This window comes from Zingiber officinale, chromosome 6B (genome assembly GCF_018446385.1).
Source record: "Zingiber officinale cultivar Zhangliang chromosome 6B, Zo_v1.1, whole genome shotgun sequence".
In the NCBI taxonomy this organism is placed as follows: Eukaryota; Viridiplantae; Streptophyta; class Magnoliopsida; order Zingiberales; family Zingiberaceae; genus Zingiber; species Zingiber officinale.
Window position 1 is genome coordinate 103,696,945 of NC_055996.1, and position 18,743 is coordinate 103,715,687.

An 18,743-nucleotide genomic window follows, 5' to 3' on the forward strand; every position below is an offset into this window, starting at 1 on the left:
CTCAGGAAGATGACACACTGGAGGAGGCGTTGGCAGATTGTAAGATGGAAAAGCGGGCTTGGGGCTTCCGACTTCCCCGGTGTCTTTCCATGTCTGACGATGGCTACGAGGGTTTCCCAAATCGACCACGAAAGGAGAAAGAGTAAGAAATTTGTCACGTTGTAAAGATTTAATAGTGGCAAAACCATTAAATGATCGAATTAATGGTTTCTATTTAAAAAAAAAAAAAAGAGGGAGAACTCATTTTTTCTTAATAATAAAGTAAAATAATCGAATTAAATCATGATAAAATTTAAATGAAATCATTAATATTTTTTATTTTTTATTTTTTATTTTTTATTTATTTTTTATATCTAATTATAAGAAAATAACAAAATTAATAAAAGAAAAAAAATTAAAAAAAAAATTATACAGAACTTTCATATAAGAGTATTAACGATATTAAAAATCTAAAATATACTTGGCTTTCAAATCATCTTCTTAATTTGTTTATATATATTTTTTAACAAAAAAATTTGTTAAGTCTATTAATTAGTTTTGATGAAAAATAATTAATCATTCTTCTAAAAAATTTAATTTTATTCTAAATTTATTAGGGATGAGTATTCGGTTAATTCGGTATATAAATTAATCGAAAATTGATTTAATGTTGACTAACCGAATCGAATCAAAGTTTACTAAAATCGGATTAACCGAATTAAATTAAAAATAGATTATATTAGTTAAAATAGAATTAATCGAATTTGTTTAAAAAAATAATTAAAAAAATTTATACAAAATTAATAACAAATTAACCGAATTAACTGAATACTCATTCCTAAATTTACATTCTAAATTTATGTATATTTTTAATTTTAATTTTAAAGCCTTAATAAAAATAAAAAAAAATACCAAAGAATATAAATAAATTTGAGGATCATCTTATGTCATGATCTATTTAAAAAAAAGATTGTAAACATCATTAATTTCTTTTTTATGAAAAATCTTAACAAAATAATTAAGTTTTTATTTTTTTTAATTAAATAAATAAATTTTATTTTAATTTAAGATTGAAATAGATGAAAAAAAGATATATATATTCTAAAAAAAATACTACATCCTTCGGAAAATTAATTAATTATTTTTTAAAACACGCACAGAATTTTAATCTTGACCGCTATTCTCATGTAATAATATATTTATTATGCGGATTTCACCAAAAAAAAAAAAAAAAAAATACTGAATTATGCTATAGTTTATTATCAACTTTGAATTTATAATTGAGTTAATGGTCATGCATGCCATCAAGAAAAATAAAAAATATTTTTTCTTAAATTTTTATAATTATATTTTATATAATTTTAATATTAGCTATTATTAACGTTGACTTTAATGTTTTGAGACGTAGTAGAGCCGATAATTATGTGATAGATTTAGATAGGTTAGATTAAATCTATTTTAAGTCTTGTCAATTTTTGAGGGTACAAGGAGTAACAGTATCCTTCATTATTTATTTTGATTTTTCTGAAAGTGTTAAAATATTATTAAAAGAATAAGCTAAATCTTAAATATTATGGGCTGATATGATTTTATATCAAACCAACGTTAAGTTTAATATGATTCCATGTCAAATCCACGAGGTTTAGAATTTAATTGATTTTTTCGATAATATTATAACACCTTTTAGAAAAATTAAAATAAATAATGGAGGATATCATTGGATTACTTATAGTCTTATAAATTCACATGACTTAAAATAGGTTCAATCATACTTATGTAGGTTTATTAATAAATTTTGATTGAAATCCATTGATAATCTTAGATAAATTTAATTTGTCTCATTTTAGTCCATATGAATTTCTTTCTAAGGATGTAATGAGTACCATGGTGTCTTTAATTACTTATATCAATTTTTTGAATTAAGGTATTACAATATTATTATTTTTTTGAATTATATTAGATTAAGGCGTGCAACATGGACAACATGAGCCTGCATGTTATGTCTCATCTAAAACGAGAGACGAAAGAGAATCGAGGAGAGGAATGAAGAAGGAGAGGAATGAAGAGAAAGGTTACATGAGAGAGGGAAGAGGAGAGAACAGGGATTGAAATATCAAAATATATATTTACGTGCGCGCTTTAATAAATTGCCGTAGTTTTTAGCTGCCTGTCCATTTTTTTTTGAATCCCCAAAAATTTCAGGTGCAGAGGTGCCATATATGACGCAACTTTGGACGTAATGTAGTTAGGACTTGGATAACTTGTATCATTATGACCTCCTTTTAGTATCATGTCCGGATGTCCGCCACTGCTCTAGTGCAGTACATATTTACAAAAGGGTCTTGCTTGCCATTTCTCAGTCAGTGTATTGTTTCCCTTGATTAAAAAAAAAAAACTGCAGATGAAGGGAGCAGAAAAATTATTTTATTTCTTTTTAAAAACTAAGATCTTTGTTATATTTCTGACTTAAAATTGTCCTACTTATGATGAACTTTCCACAACGATTGTCAAGAAGACATTAAAAATTAGCCTTGTGTTTTCTGAAGTGGCATTTTCAGTCTATACTCTGTCCTTATCTTATGTTGGAAGCTCTCTTGTGGTAAATGTAAATTAGAATGAAGTAGACATATGCATAATAATAAGTCCAATCTTTATTTTACTAAATTCGGTACGCTTCTGTGCCAGTGCCGCTAAGAATTTTACCTGACCTCGATTACTCAGGAATCCAAACAACGCAAAAGTCGTGAAGAACATGCTTAAGTCTCTTGCCAGAGTAGTATCTGCCACGTCTCGAGGGTGTCTCTGTCCGAAGAAATTTTAACAGTACCTCTCCTGTACGGATGACAATATGAAGTATTTCTACAATCATAATATACATCAGCCACAGGCGACTGAAATATACACACAACCACGCAATTATATGTAAAGCAGCCCACTCGGCTGTACTAAAACTGAAACACAACGAAAAATGACAGATACTAAATACAAACCAAAACCCAAAACTGCTAACTGGCTAGGCTTACACAACCAACAACCAATACAAAATACCACATAACAACATCAACACTCCATAAACAAAATCGGAGTACAGAGCTAAACAAACTGATACATAAACAAACAAAACATAAGTGAAACCGATAAGTCTTCTGATGTGACGTGGGGACCAGCAGACAGGATACTCCAAGCGACACCATAAACAACCTAGTACCTGAAAAATATAATGTCCACGGGGGTGAGTTCAACAACTCAGCAGATACCTAGTTGACATGTATAGTAAACTATAACAAATAGTAATAATTATGGCGTACAGTCTCCTGAACAAAAGAAGATAATGCATAATCGAAAAGGCTGAAGATTACTGTACTCACCAGGGCCACCTATCAGAATAATAAGGTCGTCAGACCGGAAGTGTCATAAATCCTGTATGCATGTCAAACATATGCATCCATCCAAATGCAACATATAAGTGCAGCAAACACAAGCAGTAAATGCATAAATGCGTATGATGCCAATGATGCGTCCTGGTCACCCCTGACGCCAGTCAGTCATCTCACACACAATGGTGAGACCGAGTGGGTAGGGCTGTGACAACCGTGCACTCTACCATCACTACACCTGATGAGTGACTGAGTGAACGGGATGCTGTCAGAGTACTCCTGTCCTCTGACCTCAAATCATAAATGGGGGAGCTCAATGCTCTCATCTCCCGATACACGATGACGGGGAGGTATCTCTGCCGGCTACTACGCTGAGTCACCTGACCAACGGAGCCAAACAGAGTCCACCGTCTGTCGGCTACCACGCTGCTACACTAAATGCCAGCGGAGCCAAATAGAGCGGAACTGTCTGCCGGCTGCCACGCTGAGTCACCTGACCAACGGAGCCAAACAGCAGAACCGCCACACACCTGCCTGATATACCACTAATCCATGAGTGGTGGTGTGTGCAGTACATGTAACTGGCGATGTGCTCAACCATAGTGGAGCCGACAATCGTGCAGCATGTAATCATGATGCATGACACTAAGCATAGCAATAAACTGATCAGCATAACCATATCCATATATATAAAATGAGTACTGTAATATCAATGGTCAAATACGAAGATCTAAAGTACATAGTGTTGGTTGCTACTCGGAAAACCTATAGGTTCCACTGTACAAAAATTTTGTACAAAGGTCTGAACCTTTTCCTAGCTACCATGTGTTCTTTTAAATTAAATTTTGGATCGCCTGCGGAACTTAACACGTTTGATCCAAAACTTAATCTATTTGTTCTTTTAGGTTTTGACTTGGATCTCCTGCGGAACTTAACACGTTCGACCCAAGTCTCCTTAAGTTATTAATTCCGTTAAATATTAATTTCCATAAAAGGTTCCCAGTACTGACGTGGCGAGGCACATGGCCTTCTTGGATATGGGAGCAACCACCACCGACTAGACAAAACCTTTAATAGAAAGCTAATATTTAATTTCCTAAAATAACTTTAGGTTAACCAAAAAGAACAATCAAATCACAAGGAAAAGAAAGAAACAAAAAAACACAACTTCAAAAAACCATATTCGAAACACTAGAACGTAAGCCTCTTGTATTTGGTATTATTTCCATAAATAACTAGCATGATGCGGAAATAGAAATTACTAGTTATACCTTGTAGAAAAACCTCTTGATCTTCTACCGTATTCCTCTTCTTATCCCGGACGTCGTGTGGGCGACGATCTTCCGAGACGAGAACCACCACGCACCTTCTTCTTCTCCAAGCAAGGTTCGGCCACAAGAAGAACCACCTCCAAGGAAGAAGAACTTGATCACCACCAATACTCCAAGGGATCTTCAAGATGAGGCTTCCTCCTTTTCTTCTTTTCCTTCCTAGGTCCGGCCACCAACAAGAACTCCAAGAGATGTATGGTTCGGCCACCAAAAGAGAAGAAGGGAGAAAGGCTAGGGCCGGCCACAAGAAGAAGAAAAGAGGGAGAGAAAAATAGAATAGATTCGTTAGCCTTGAAGCCTCCTCTACCCCCTCTTTTATAATCCTTGGTCTTGGCAAATAAGGAAAATTTAATAAAAACTTCCTTAATTCTTTTGCCATGAAAAGGAAAAAATTATTTAATCAAAAATAATTTTCCTTCTCCAATTTATTTGGCCGGCCACACCATAGAATTTCCAAGCAAATAAAATTTTAAACATCAATTAAAACTTCCTTATTTGCTTCCGGAAATTTATAAAAATTTCTCAATAATTTTTATCCCTTCATGATTGGTTTATAAAAAGGAAATTTTAATAAATTAAAATCTTTCTTTTAAACATGTGGATAAAAAGAAAGTTATCTCTAAAAATTAAAATCTCTTTTAATCTACAAATAAGGAAAGATATCAAATCTTTTCTTATAAAAGAGAATATTTAATTTTTAAACTTTCTTTTAAATCATGAACATGATTTAAAAAGGAAAGTTTTCTTAAAATTTAAAATCCTCCTTTAATCAACAAATAAGGAAAGATTTCAAATTTTAAACTCTCTTTTAAACATGTAGATGATTTACAAATAAGGAAAGTTTTTACCAAAAATTAAAACCATCCTTTTAAACTACAAATAAGGAAAGAGATTAATCTCTTCTCTTAATCTTTTGTAGAAAGCTATAAAAGGAAATTTTTAATTTTTAAACTCTCTTTTAAAAACATGATATCCACATAAGAAATAATTTTAATAAAAATCCTTTTTAATATTCTAGTGGCCGGCCACCTAAGCTTGGGACCCAAGCTTTGGCCGGCCACCAACTTGACTCATCCACTTGGTCTTGGCCGGCCCTAGCTTGGCCGGCCCCATTGGATGGGTAAGAAGGTGGGTATGCGGTGGGTATAAATCTCTATATACTAGAGGCTACGATAGGGACCGAGAGGAGGAATTGGTTTTGGTCTCCCGATAAAATTAAGCATCCCGTGTTCGCCCCGAACACACAACTTAATTTTATCAATAATAATTCATTCCACTAGAGAACTATTATTGAACTACCGCACCAATCCCAAATTACATTTTGGGCTCCTTCTTATTATGAGTGTGTTAGTCTCCCTGTGTTTAAGATAACAAATGTCTACTAATTAAGTAAGTTACTGACAACTCACTTAATTAATATCTAGCTCCAAGAGTAGTACCACTCAACTTCATCGTCATGTCGGACTAAGTCCACCTGCAGGGTTTAACATGACAATCCTTATGAGCTCCTCTTGGGGACATTCTCAACCTAGTATCTCTAGGACACAGTTTCCTTCTATAATCAACAACACACACTATAAGTGATACCATTTCCCAACTTATCGGGTTTATTGATTTATCGAACTAAATCTCACCCATTGATAAATTAAAGAAATAAATATCAAACATATGTGCTTGTTATTATATTAGGATTAAGAGCACACACTTCCATAATAACTGAGGTCTTTGTTTCTTTATAAAGTCAGTATAAAAGAAACGACCTCTAATGGTCCTACTCAATACACTCTGAGTGTACTAGTGTAATTATATAGTCAAGATAAACTAATACATAATTACACTACGACCTTCCAATGGTTTGTTCCTTTCCATTTTAGTCGTGAGCTACTGTTTATAATTTATAAGGAAACTGATAACATGATCTTCTGTGTGTGACACCACACACCATGTTATCTACAATATAAATTAATTGAACAACTACATTTATCATAAATGTAGACATTTGACCAATGTGATTCTTATTTCTAGATAAATGTTTATACCAAAAGCTAGGCTTTTAGTATACACTCTAACAATCTCCCACTTATACTAAAAGACTAAGTTGCCATATCAGCTGCCATACATCTGATTCCCAACCCTTCAACATGCCCATCAAAAACTCTTGCCTTAAGGACCTTAGTGAAAGGATCTATAGGTCATCACCTGATGCAATCTAGGCGGCAACAACTTCTCCTCGTTTATACAATTTCTTGTATTGGGTGGTACTTGCGCTCTATTGTGTTTACTTGTCTTAATAGACTTATGGTTTCTTCGAGTTTGTTACTGCACCAACATTATTACAATAAATTGTAATAATCTTTGGACAAACCAGAAATCATATCTAAGTCTATCTTGAGGTTATTGAGTCATTCAGCTTTTATGGCTACCTCAGAGGTTTGCCATATACTAAGCTTCTATGGTGGAGTCCAGAAAAACACCTATGCTTATCACTCTTCCATAGTTATGACTTTACCTCCTAAAGTAAACACAAAACCCCGAGCTTGATTTATTATTGTCCCTATCCGATTGGAAGTCAAAATCCGTGCAACCCACAGGGACCAAATTAACTGCCTTGTAAGCTAGCATATAATCTCTAGCGCCTCTAAGGTACTTTAATATATGCTTTATTGCAGTCCACTGTCCTTGTCCAGGATTACTTTGATATCTGCTAACTATGCCAATCTCGTGCATAGCATACATTAGGCTTCCAACAGCCGTAGCATAAAGAACTGCCTTTATTTCCTTTATCTCCTTTGATGTCTACAGAGACATATCTTTAGATAAAGTTACTCCATCCTGAAAAGGTAAGAAACCTTTCTTGGAGTTTTGTATGCTTAAAACGAGCAAGGATTTTTTTTTTTTTTTTTTTTTTTTTTTTCCGATGTATGAAGCTTGGGATAAGTAAAATATTCTTTTCTTGCGATCCCTTATTACTTTGATCTCAAGAATATATACATTCTCCCAAGTCCTTTATATCAAATTGTTTGGACAACCATACCCTTACTTCTGACAACATTTTGATATTGTTTCCAACTACCAAAAATGTTATCTAAGTATAGTACAAGAAATATCACCACGTTTCCATCACATCTTTTGTATACACAGTTACTAAATAAATCCATAGATCCGGATTACTTTGATAAACCAGATGTTCCAAGACCTTGAAGCTTTGCCTCAGTCCATAGACTGATTGAGCTTGCACACAAGATGCTCTTAGCCCTTTGCAATGAACCCTTCTGGTTGCTTTATATAGATGTTTTCTTCAAGACTTCCATTAAGGAATGCTGTCTTGACATCCACTTGCCAAATAGATAAAAGAATCTGAATAGACTTAAGCATGGCTACCAGGAAAAAGTTTCCTTTTCATCTAGCCTTGCTTTGAAGGTTTCTACCTTCCTGCTATCCTCTTTTCCTATTATAGACCTTTTACACCCAAAGGCTTTTACACCACTTGGTGGTTCTACAAGCTTCCAGATTTTATTAGAATACATATATTCTAATTCTATTATTCATTACTCTTTGCCAAGATGCTGCATATTTATCTTGGAGTGCTTCATCATATGTCCGGAGATCAGGTTTATGTCCTTCAGGGATCGAGTCCAAAAACTCTCCCAAAACATGACCTATTTAGGTTGCCTAACAACCCTCCCACTACGACAAGGCACTTTATGCAATTGTGTATCATTTGTGATACGTGTTGCAGTTTTCTTGTGGTATCTTATCTTGTACAGTTGGTACTAGGTTAGATATGTCCTTTATTATTTCCTTAAGAACAAATTTACGTGGTTCATTATATAGTCCTTTTCTAAAAATCAGTCATTGTTGCTAACAATGACTTTCTGATTTTTAAGACTATAAACCTACTTTTGTTTATCTAGGATAACTTACAAACAAGTGGACTCCTATCCAACTTATCATTGTCTCTCATATGTGCTGGATTACCCGAATCCGAATATGCTTCAAAATAGGTTTTCACCTATTCAGCAATTCTATATGAGTAGAGAGTTCTATCTTGGAAGGTACTATGTTCACTTTCGTTTTCAGAGTTTATCCTTAAAACAAATTTGGTAATTTTCTGAATAACTCATCATCTATCTAATTATTCCATAAGAGTCCTTTACCTTCTTTCTACTACACCATTCTGTTGGAGTGTACCACCTGTAGTTAGTTGGGATTGAATCCTACTCGATAAATGACTCCTAAATTCTCCCAAGAGGTACTTGCCACTACGATCTTACAGTAGTGTCTTGATATTTTACTTTGTCGTTTCTCCACATCATACTCTTTGAACTAATCAAAGCACTTAGACTTCATGTACATCAAGTAAATATATCCGTATCTCAAATAGTTATCTATAAAATAGATAAAATATTTGAAACAACCTCTTGCCCGGATGCTCATAGGATCACACAAATCGAATGAACCAATTCCTATATATCTTTGGTTCCATACCCTTAGATTTAAAAGCTCCTTGGTTATTTTCCTTCCAAGTAAGACTCGCAGTTGGAAAGATTTCCACTACTAATGAACCCAAAAGTTCATCACTACCAATGAATCCTACTCAAGTATAACCTAGCTTTTAGATGTCAAAGATATAATTGGTTCATTTCCGAAGGTTACTTCTTAAAATTAGAAGATGTGTTATTAATTTCCATTTGTTGCATCGTGGAGTTATTGGATTATAAATTGTCAACTACCATACCGGAATAGATAACTTCCTATTTTTCTTGATAACAACTTTGTTATCAAAATAGACACAATATCTATAATAGTTTAGAAACTGAAGTCAGGTTCTTTCTAAACTTGGTACGTAAAGACAATTACTTAAAATCCATATTTTATTCTTATCAAAGGATAAACATCTCCCACTGTAACAGTTACCACTTTTACAGTAGTGCCCATGTGGACGGTGATTTACCTTTCATTTAGTTGTCGGGTTTCCTGGAACCCTGCAATGAATTGCAGACATGATTAATGGCATCTTGTATCTACACTCCAGGTTCTGGTAGATAACACCACTAGACATGTTTCAACTAATGAATTAAATACACCTAAATTGTTCTTAGTTCTAAGAAGACAGTCTACCTTAATGTCCAAGTCCTATTTCCAATCATTACAATTGGGACTACTAAGTCTTTTTCTATAGTATGACTACTAGGGATTGACAAACATCCTAAGAATCACAAAAATATTTGGTCAAGATTCTTTGAATTTAAAATAACATTGATTCCTCAAACAATATTATTTAAATTTACCAACACCTCAAACACCGTGAATTTTGCATGCCACGTTAGTGTGGACGTATACAAATTCAACATTTGTAAAAGGAGGGTTTTACCCATTAACTATCTTGTCAACGACAAATAAAATTATCTCAAACACCGTTAATTTTGTATGCCACGTTAGTGTGGACGTATACAAAATCAATCATTTGTAAGAGGGGTTTTAACCCTTTAATTTTATTATCTTGTCAACCTAGTTTTATGACAAATTAATAGTTGGTTTCATTTGGTCACACAAATAATAGCAGTGACTCCGATGGGGAGGATACTATTAGATGTATCTAAGTGTATACCATTACTTGACACTAAGTCCATTAATAAGATTATGCCCCTTCCGTTGGGGAAGATCACACGCTCTTAATTAACTTCCTATAGTCATCCAAAAATGGAAGTCTGTTCTAGTGATCCACAAACAAGCTCATCCGCTATGGAGGAAGGCACTCAGAGCCAACGCGCAAGCTTGTTTGCATCACTTACAAACCAGTAATGGAGACCATGGGATTTACTTAAAAATCCCTCCCACTTAGTTATTTATAAATGAGGAATTTTAACTATGCTAGCCTACTAAATATGTAAACCAACATGCACACATAGGACAATATAAAAGCAATAAATAGAAAATCTAATTTTCAACTATTATGGCTTTTATCTCTAGTTGTCCTCCGTGTGTTGTCATCCCAAGCTGCTGCCATATTTGGCCACCGCTATCGGGTCTAGCTGTCGCATCCATCTTGCTCCTTCCGCTGCGCCTCGGTCCTCAGAAGGTTCCACGCTTTGCAAGATTAGATCTGTGACATAAATAGAATTTTACATTTTGATCCTATATTCCATAAAAGGAATGTACATGTATCTAGATCAAAATAAAATCCTAATAAAACTAAATACAGATTTTATAATACAATCATGCACACACAATAAAATGCCCTTGACATGTCCAAGGGTCTAATCACACACATAATAACTATAAGCCATAATAGTTGGATCCTGCATCCACAAAGTTAGCACATCCTACTATTAACCTGCCTAAATTATGTATGACATGTGCATAATTAAACTAATACCAAATACACAGAGACAAAACCCTAGCTCTGATACCAATTGTTGGTTGCTACTCGGAAAACCTATAGGTTCCACTGTACAAAAATTTTGTACAAAGGTCTGAACCTTTTCCTAGCTACCATGTGTTCTTTTAAATTAAATTTTGGATCACTTGCGGAACTTAACACGTTTGATCCAAAACTTAATCTATTTGTTCTTTTAGGTTTTGACTTGGATCTCCTGCGGAACTTAACACGTTCGACCCAAGTCTCCTTAAGTTATTAATTCCGTTAAATATTAATTTCCATAAAAGGTTCCCAGTACTGACGTGGCGAGGCACATGACCTTCTTGGATATGGGAGCAACCACCACCGACTAGACAAAACCTTTAATAGAAAGCTAATATTTAATTTCCTAAAATAACTTTAGGTTAACCAAAGAGAACAATCAAATCACAAGGAAAAGAAAGAAACAAAAGAACACAACTTCGAAAAACCATATTCGAAACACTAGAACGTAAGCCTCTTGTATTTGGTATTATTTCCATAAATAACTAGCATGATGCGGAAATAGAAATTACTAGTTATACCTTGTAGAAAAACCTCTTGATCTTCTACCGTATTCCTCTTCTAACCTCGGACGTTGTGTGGGCAACGATCTTCCGAGACGAGAACCACCACGCACCTTCTTCTTCTCCAAGCAAGGTTCGGCCACAAGAAGAACCACCTCCAAGGAAGAAGAACTTGATCACCACCAATACTCCAAGGGATCTTCAAGATGAGGCTTCCTCCTTTTCTTCTTTTCCTTCCTAGGTCCGGCCACCAACAAGAACTCCAAGAGATGTATGGTTCGGCCACCAAAAGAGAAGAAGGGAGAAAGGCTAGGGCCGGCCACAAGAAGAAGAAAAGAGGGAGAGAAAAATAGAATAGATTCGTTAGCCTTGAAGCCTCCTCTACCCCCTCTTTTATAATCCTTGGTCTTGGCAAATAAGGAAAATTTAATAAAAACTTCCTTAATTCTTTTGCCATGAAAAGGAAAAAATTATTTAATTAAAAATAATTTTCCTTCTCCAATTTATTTGGCCGGCCACACCATAGAATTTCCAAGCAAATAAAATTTTAAACATCAATTAAAACTTCCTTATTTGCTTCCGGAAATTTATAAAAATTTCTCAATAATTTTTATCCCTTCATGATTGGTTTATAAAAAGGAAATTTAATAAATTAAAATCTTTCTTTTAAACATGTGGATAAAAAGAAAGTTATCTCTAAAAATTAAAATCTCTTTTAATCTACAAATAAGGAAAGATATCAAATCTTTTCTTAATCTCTTGTAGAAACTTATAAAAGAGAATATTTAATTTTTAAACTTTCTTTTAAATCATGAACATGATTTAAAAAGGAAAGTTTTCTTAAAATTTAAAATCCTCCTTTAATCAACAAATAAGGAAAGATTTCAAATTTTAAACTCTCTTTTAAACATGTAGATGATTTACAAATAAGGAAAGTTTTTACCAAAAATTAAAACCATCCTTTTAAACTACAAATAAGGAAAGAGATTAATCTCTTCTCTTAATCTTTTGTAGAAAGCTATAAAAGGAAATTTTTAATTTTTAAACTCTCTTTTAAAAACATGATATCCACATAAGAAATAATTTTAATAAAAATCCTTTTTAATATTCTAGTGGCCGGCCACCTAAGCTTGGGACCCAAGCTTTGGCCGGCCACCAACTTAACTCATCCACTTGGTCTTGGCCGGCCCCATTGGATGGGTAAGAAGGTGGGTATGCGGTGGGTATAAATCTCTATATACTAGAGGCTACGATAGGGACCGAGAGGAGGAATTGGTTTTGGTCTCCCGATAAAATTAAGCATCCCGTGTTCGCCCCGAACACACAACTTAATTTTATCAATAATAATTCATTCCACTAGAGAACTATTATTGAACTACCGCACCAATCCCAAATTACATTTTTGGGCTCCTTCTTATTATGAGTGTGTTAGTCTCCCTGTGTTTAAGATAACAAATGTCCACTAATTAAGTAAGTTACTGACAACTCACTTAATTAATATCTAGCTCCAAGAGTAGTACCACTCAACTTCATCGTCATGTCGGACTAAGTCCACCTGCAGGGTTTAACATGACAATCCTTATGAGCTCCTCTTGGGGACATTCTCAACCTAGTATCTCTAGGACACAGTTTCCTTCTATAATCAACAACACACACTATAAGTGATACCATTTCCCAACTTATCGGGTTTATTGATTTATCGAACTAAATCTCACCCATTGATAAATTAAAGAAATAAATATCAAACATATGTGCTTGTTATTATATTAGGATTAAGAGCACACACTTCCATAATAACTGAGGTCTTTGTTTCTTTATAAAGTCAGTATAAAAGAAACGACCTCTAATGGTCCTACTCAATACACTCTGAGTGTACTAGTGTAATTATATAGTCAAGATAAACTAATACATAATTACACTACGACCTTCCAATGGTTTGTTCCTTTCCATTTTAGTCGTGAGCTACTGTTTATAATTTATAAGGAAACTGATAACATGATCTTCTGTGTGTGACACCACACACCATGTTATCTACAATATAAATTAATTGAACAACTACATTTATCATAAATGTAGACATTTGACCAATGTGATTCTTATTTCTAGATAAATGTTTATACCAAAAGCTAGGCTTTTAGTATACACTCTAACACATAGGTCAGATAGGATATCAAAAACCTAGGTCCTGAATATAACAAGCATGGTATGTCACTACCTCTCTGAGTATATATATATATAATCATGTGGGTACTAGCATAAAATGCATATCAGGTGAGCAAACAAGCATGTAACAAGTATCCGGTAGTGACGTACCGAAACAAGGACGAACATAATCATTACTATAGGTTATAACCTACTAAACATATTAACATGACTTAATCAAAGATAAGTCAAGGTACCCACCTCCAATAGAAAGGTCCAATCCGAAATAGATCCCTCGTCGAGACACCGTCTCGAATCAAAGTCCTGCAGATAACGTGATATACAATTTAGCTAATTTTATAAACAACAACTAGCTAAATCCAACCCAACTTAATTAGGAAAACCCTAATCAATCCATCATAATTAATCCTAATTAATCTCCTTAATCAATAATCCTCAATCAACACAATCATTTTCTTTCGCTGATCAACTTACAATTAGCAATATGATCATCTCTAATAAATCCAAGGATTAAATCTAATCCAACATAAATCAACTGTACTTAATTCATCACAACTACAATAGATTAAGCCTTCCATAATCACATTAGGTTAAGTTAAACATGAATCCATCATAACTTACCTAAATCCACATCTAACCAAGCAATTGCAGATTACACATCTCCAACATAATCCGATACAAATGCATATCTCCAAATACTCATAGAAATACAACCGAAACTCCACACATAGCTTTACACCAAAAACATTTATTAACAATGAGTGGTTACCTCCAATGATAGTCGGTAGCAGGATACTCCGCTGCTCTTACCCTTTGAAGCTCTAGTTGGAACTTCACAGAAAATCCACCTAAAACTTGTCGTCGGAAACCGTAGATTGGCGATGGCAGCAAGCTTCTACACAGCCGGAAGCTTCCATACAAATCTGTGATTTCACGATCTGCCCTTAAATCAAAGGTGTCAACGAAAAGGTAACAGGAACAAACAACACACTCCACCTTCTTGTGGCCGGAAAAATGGCGTTTGTCGGCTACACCTTGGCTGTGCCAGAAATCAACAGTGGCCCGACATCTCGCGACAGAGCATAGGAAGAAGGCACTGCTCTCCGGTGGGAAGAGGTGTCGCTCGGGTCCATGCGTGAGGAGTAACACTAGCCCTAGCCCCCCCCCCTCCGGCGACCACAACCCTTGCGCCAGATGCAGGCATCGGTGTCGGGGACGGAAGCTAGCGCAGAAAGATGGCAGCCGACGTTGGGCGGCTAGGGCACGAACACTAGGCAAAGGGGAGGTGCTCGGCTGCCAGCGCTCAGAAGAGGAGAAGAAACTTCGGCGATGTGTCGGCGGTAGGGCGCCGGTGCTGCTCTGTTCGACCTCAGGTGGCGGCAGCGCGAGAAGAGAAGAGGTATCGGGGTGTCGGCGCCGAGAGAGAAAGATCTAGGGCTCGGTGGCTCGGTGTGTGGCCGGCGACAGGGCTTTTCCTTGGCTCTCGTCGGCCGGCGAGGATGGATTGGCCAAGAGGAGGAGCCGGCGGTGCTCTCGTGGCGGTTAGGGAAGAAGATCGGGAGAAGACAACTCGGCGTCGGCGCAGGGGTTCAGCGGGGGGAGAAGGAAATAAGAAAAAGAAAAGAAAAATGTATTTATAAATATATATTTCCTCACTTAAATGGATAGCCCAAACAGGCTTTTCCCGGAGCCTTATTTTATCCCCGTAAACTCATCCATACGAGCTCCAAAAAATTCCCAAAAAATTTTCAAAAATTCTGGAAAAATCCCTTATCATTATTCGCTAATTTTTAGTATTTTACATTCTCCCCCACTAATAAAAATTTGGTCCCCAAATTTCGTTATCTACCATCAGCAAATACTAACAACAGGTAAAGAGTATAAATGTTGAACGGTAAATAATATCACACACCTCAAGTGAAAAGATGGGGGTATCGAGCTCGGATAATATCCTCGAGCTCCCAAGTAACCTCCTCGTCCAAATGATACTGTCATTCGACTTTAACTAGTCGGATTGTCTTGTTCCGCAACTGACGCTCTTTTCGATCCAAAATCTGTACCGGAACTTCCTCATATGTGATGTCAGGCTGAACTAGAACTGAGATATCTGTCAGAGCTGGTGGTAACGCCAAACGATAAGCTACCGCTCCAATTCTCTCCAAGATCTGGAAAGGCCAATGTATCGCGGAGCTAGCTTATCTCTTTTGTGGGTGAAACTCGTAGAAACACATGGTCGCAAATGGAGAACTTTAAGAGTCTAAGTCTCCGATCAGCATAACTCTTCTGGCAGTCCTGTGCCTCTGGCATCCTCTGTCTGATAGTACGGAACAATTCTGCCTCATGCTGAGCTCTATGAGGTCCCAACAACTGGGCCTCCCCAACCTTATCCTAGAGGGTAGGTATTCGACAAGGCCTACCATACAACGCTTTAAATCGTGCCATCTGGATAGCCGAATGAAAGCTGTTGTTGTAGGCGAACTCTACCAATGGCAAATGGTCCTCCCAAGTGCCTCCAAAATCCAATACACATGACCTCAGCAAATCCCCTAGAGTCTGAATGGTCCGCTCTGACTGTCCATCTGTCTGTGGATGGAAAGCTATACTGAAACGGAGTTGAGTGCCCAAGGCCTGCTTCAGACTCTGCCAGACACAAGACGTGAACCGGGGTCTCTATCCGAAATAATAGTCAAAGGCACACCATGTAATCTGATGATCTCCCGGCAATACAGATCTGCCAATCGATCCAAGAAATCATTCTTCCGGATCGCTAAGAAATGCACGGATTTGGTTAATTGATCAACGATTACCCAAATCGCACCATGGCCTCGTCATGTCCTCGGCAAACTCACCAAAAAGTCCATAGTAATGTGTTCTCATTTCCACTCAGGAATATAAATCTGCTAAAGTAAGCCGGCAGATCTCTGATGCTCGACCTTCACTTGCTGACAGACAAGACATCTAGCTACAAAATCCGCGATGTCTTCCTTCATGTCGTTCCACCAATAAAAACACCTCAAATATTGGTACACACGGGTACCCCCTGGGTGGACAGCAAATCATGAGCGATGAGCCTCTAGAAGTAACTCCTATAAGACCGGATGAGACTGAAGTACGCATAATCTGCCTCGGAAGTGTATAACACCCTCCTCGTTTCGTGTGAACTCGGTCTGCTACCCGGAAGCTATCTGGCTGCAAATAAACTGCAAATACTGATCAGCAGCCTAGGGCTCTCGGATCCTCGTCCTAATCGATGACTGAGCAACCATGATAACTAGAGTACTCTGCTCTGTCTGTCCTTACCCCTCAAGGCCCAAATCGGAGGAACCTTAAATCGAGTCTGTGACCACAACTCGGTGGCAAGCTAAAGTCCCTCCGGACTTCCTGCTAAGCGCATCGGCAACCACATTAGCTCTCCCCGGGTGATAGCTAATGGTACAATCATAATTCTTCAGGAACTCCATCCATCTCCTCTGTCGGAGATTAAGTTCCTTCTAAGTAAACAGATATTTGAGAGACTCTTATGGTCAGTGAGAATCTCAAATGTAATGCCATATAAATAATGTCGCCAAATCTTCATGGCAAAAATAATGGCGACTTGCTCCAGATCATGTACAGGGTAGTTCTTCCCATGCTCCTTCAACCGACGAGAAGCATAGGAGGCTACTCTATCGTGCTGCATCAGAACAGCGCTCAAACCCTGAATAGGCGCGTCGGTGTAGAGCACGAATCCGTCATCTCCAGTAACCAACAATCGGAGCCGACACCAGTCTCCGCTTCAGCTCCTAGAAGCTGGTCTTGCAATCCTCAGTCCAAGTGAACTTCACGCCTTTCCTGGTCAGGCGTGTAAGTAGCATAGCAATCCGTGAGAAACCCTCAACGTATCTCCGGAAATATCGAGCCAAACAAAGGAAGTTGTGAGCCTCTTCTATAGACTCCGTCTACTCCCAACTGTTACAACCTCGATCTCCTGTGGAACCACAGTATCCTCCTACTGGTCACCATGTGTCCCAAAAATCTCACAGAAGACAATCCCAAAATGCACTACTGAACTTCGCATATAGATGTTGTTGGTGCAGTTAGCACTAACGATTTAACCCAGGTTTTGATGAATGACAAATAGGTTAAGTTAGGTTTATTGTTGATCGAACACTCTGATCGAGTGTGCAGGATAAGTCCAGACAGGTCGACGGGCTGACCGGATGTCTGACACGAAGCCCAGCTAGGTCGACGGGCTGACTGGATAGCTGGCGAGAAGTCCAAGCGGGTCGACGGGCTGACCGGACGCTTGGCGAGAAGTCCAGCTAGGTCGACGAGCTGACCGGATAGCTGGCGAGAAGTCCAGACGGGTCGACGGGCTGACCGGACGTCTGGCAGGTAAGTGAGGTAAGTCACTGGAGGGGAGTGATTGCGAGGACGCGTTCCCGGGAAGGGAACATTAGGCGTCGATCCGGCTTAGATCCATTTCAGATATCTAAGTCGAGATCGTGACTAGATTCAGGTCTCGGAAAGACGGAATCTAAGTCATACTTTTTCTGTTAATTCATACTTTATAAATTGTGCTAACAATCTGTGTTGCAGGATATATTTTGCCTCGGACTAACCTTATTTTGCAGGAGAAGGAATCTCTGGAAAAAGGTGTTCCGGGCGCCCGGAGGTAATTTTTATCCTCTGCGTCGCCTCGTCACGTGGAGCATCCTGACTGGACTTGCCACGTCGCACCAGGGCACCCAGAAGGGATCCAGGCGCCCGGAGCAGCATATAAAAGAAGCCCCAGGGGTGGAGCTTTAAGAACATCTCAGAATTCCCAGATTGCTTTGCTGCTCTGTGCTCCAGCGACGCTAACAAAGCTCCGACAACGCACCCTTGCTCTTTAAGCTTTCTTTTCTGTCGGTATAGCTTTGTGTTTTGTTTCATTAGCATTTCTTGCACTCTTTTTGTAATCACATTCGAATTGCTAGTGATTGCC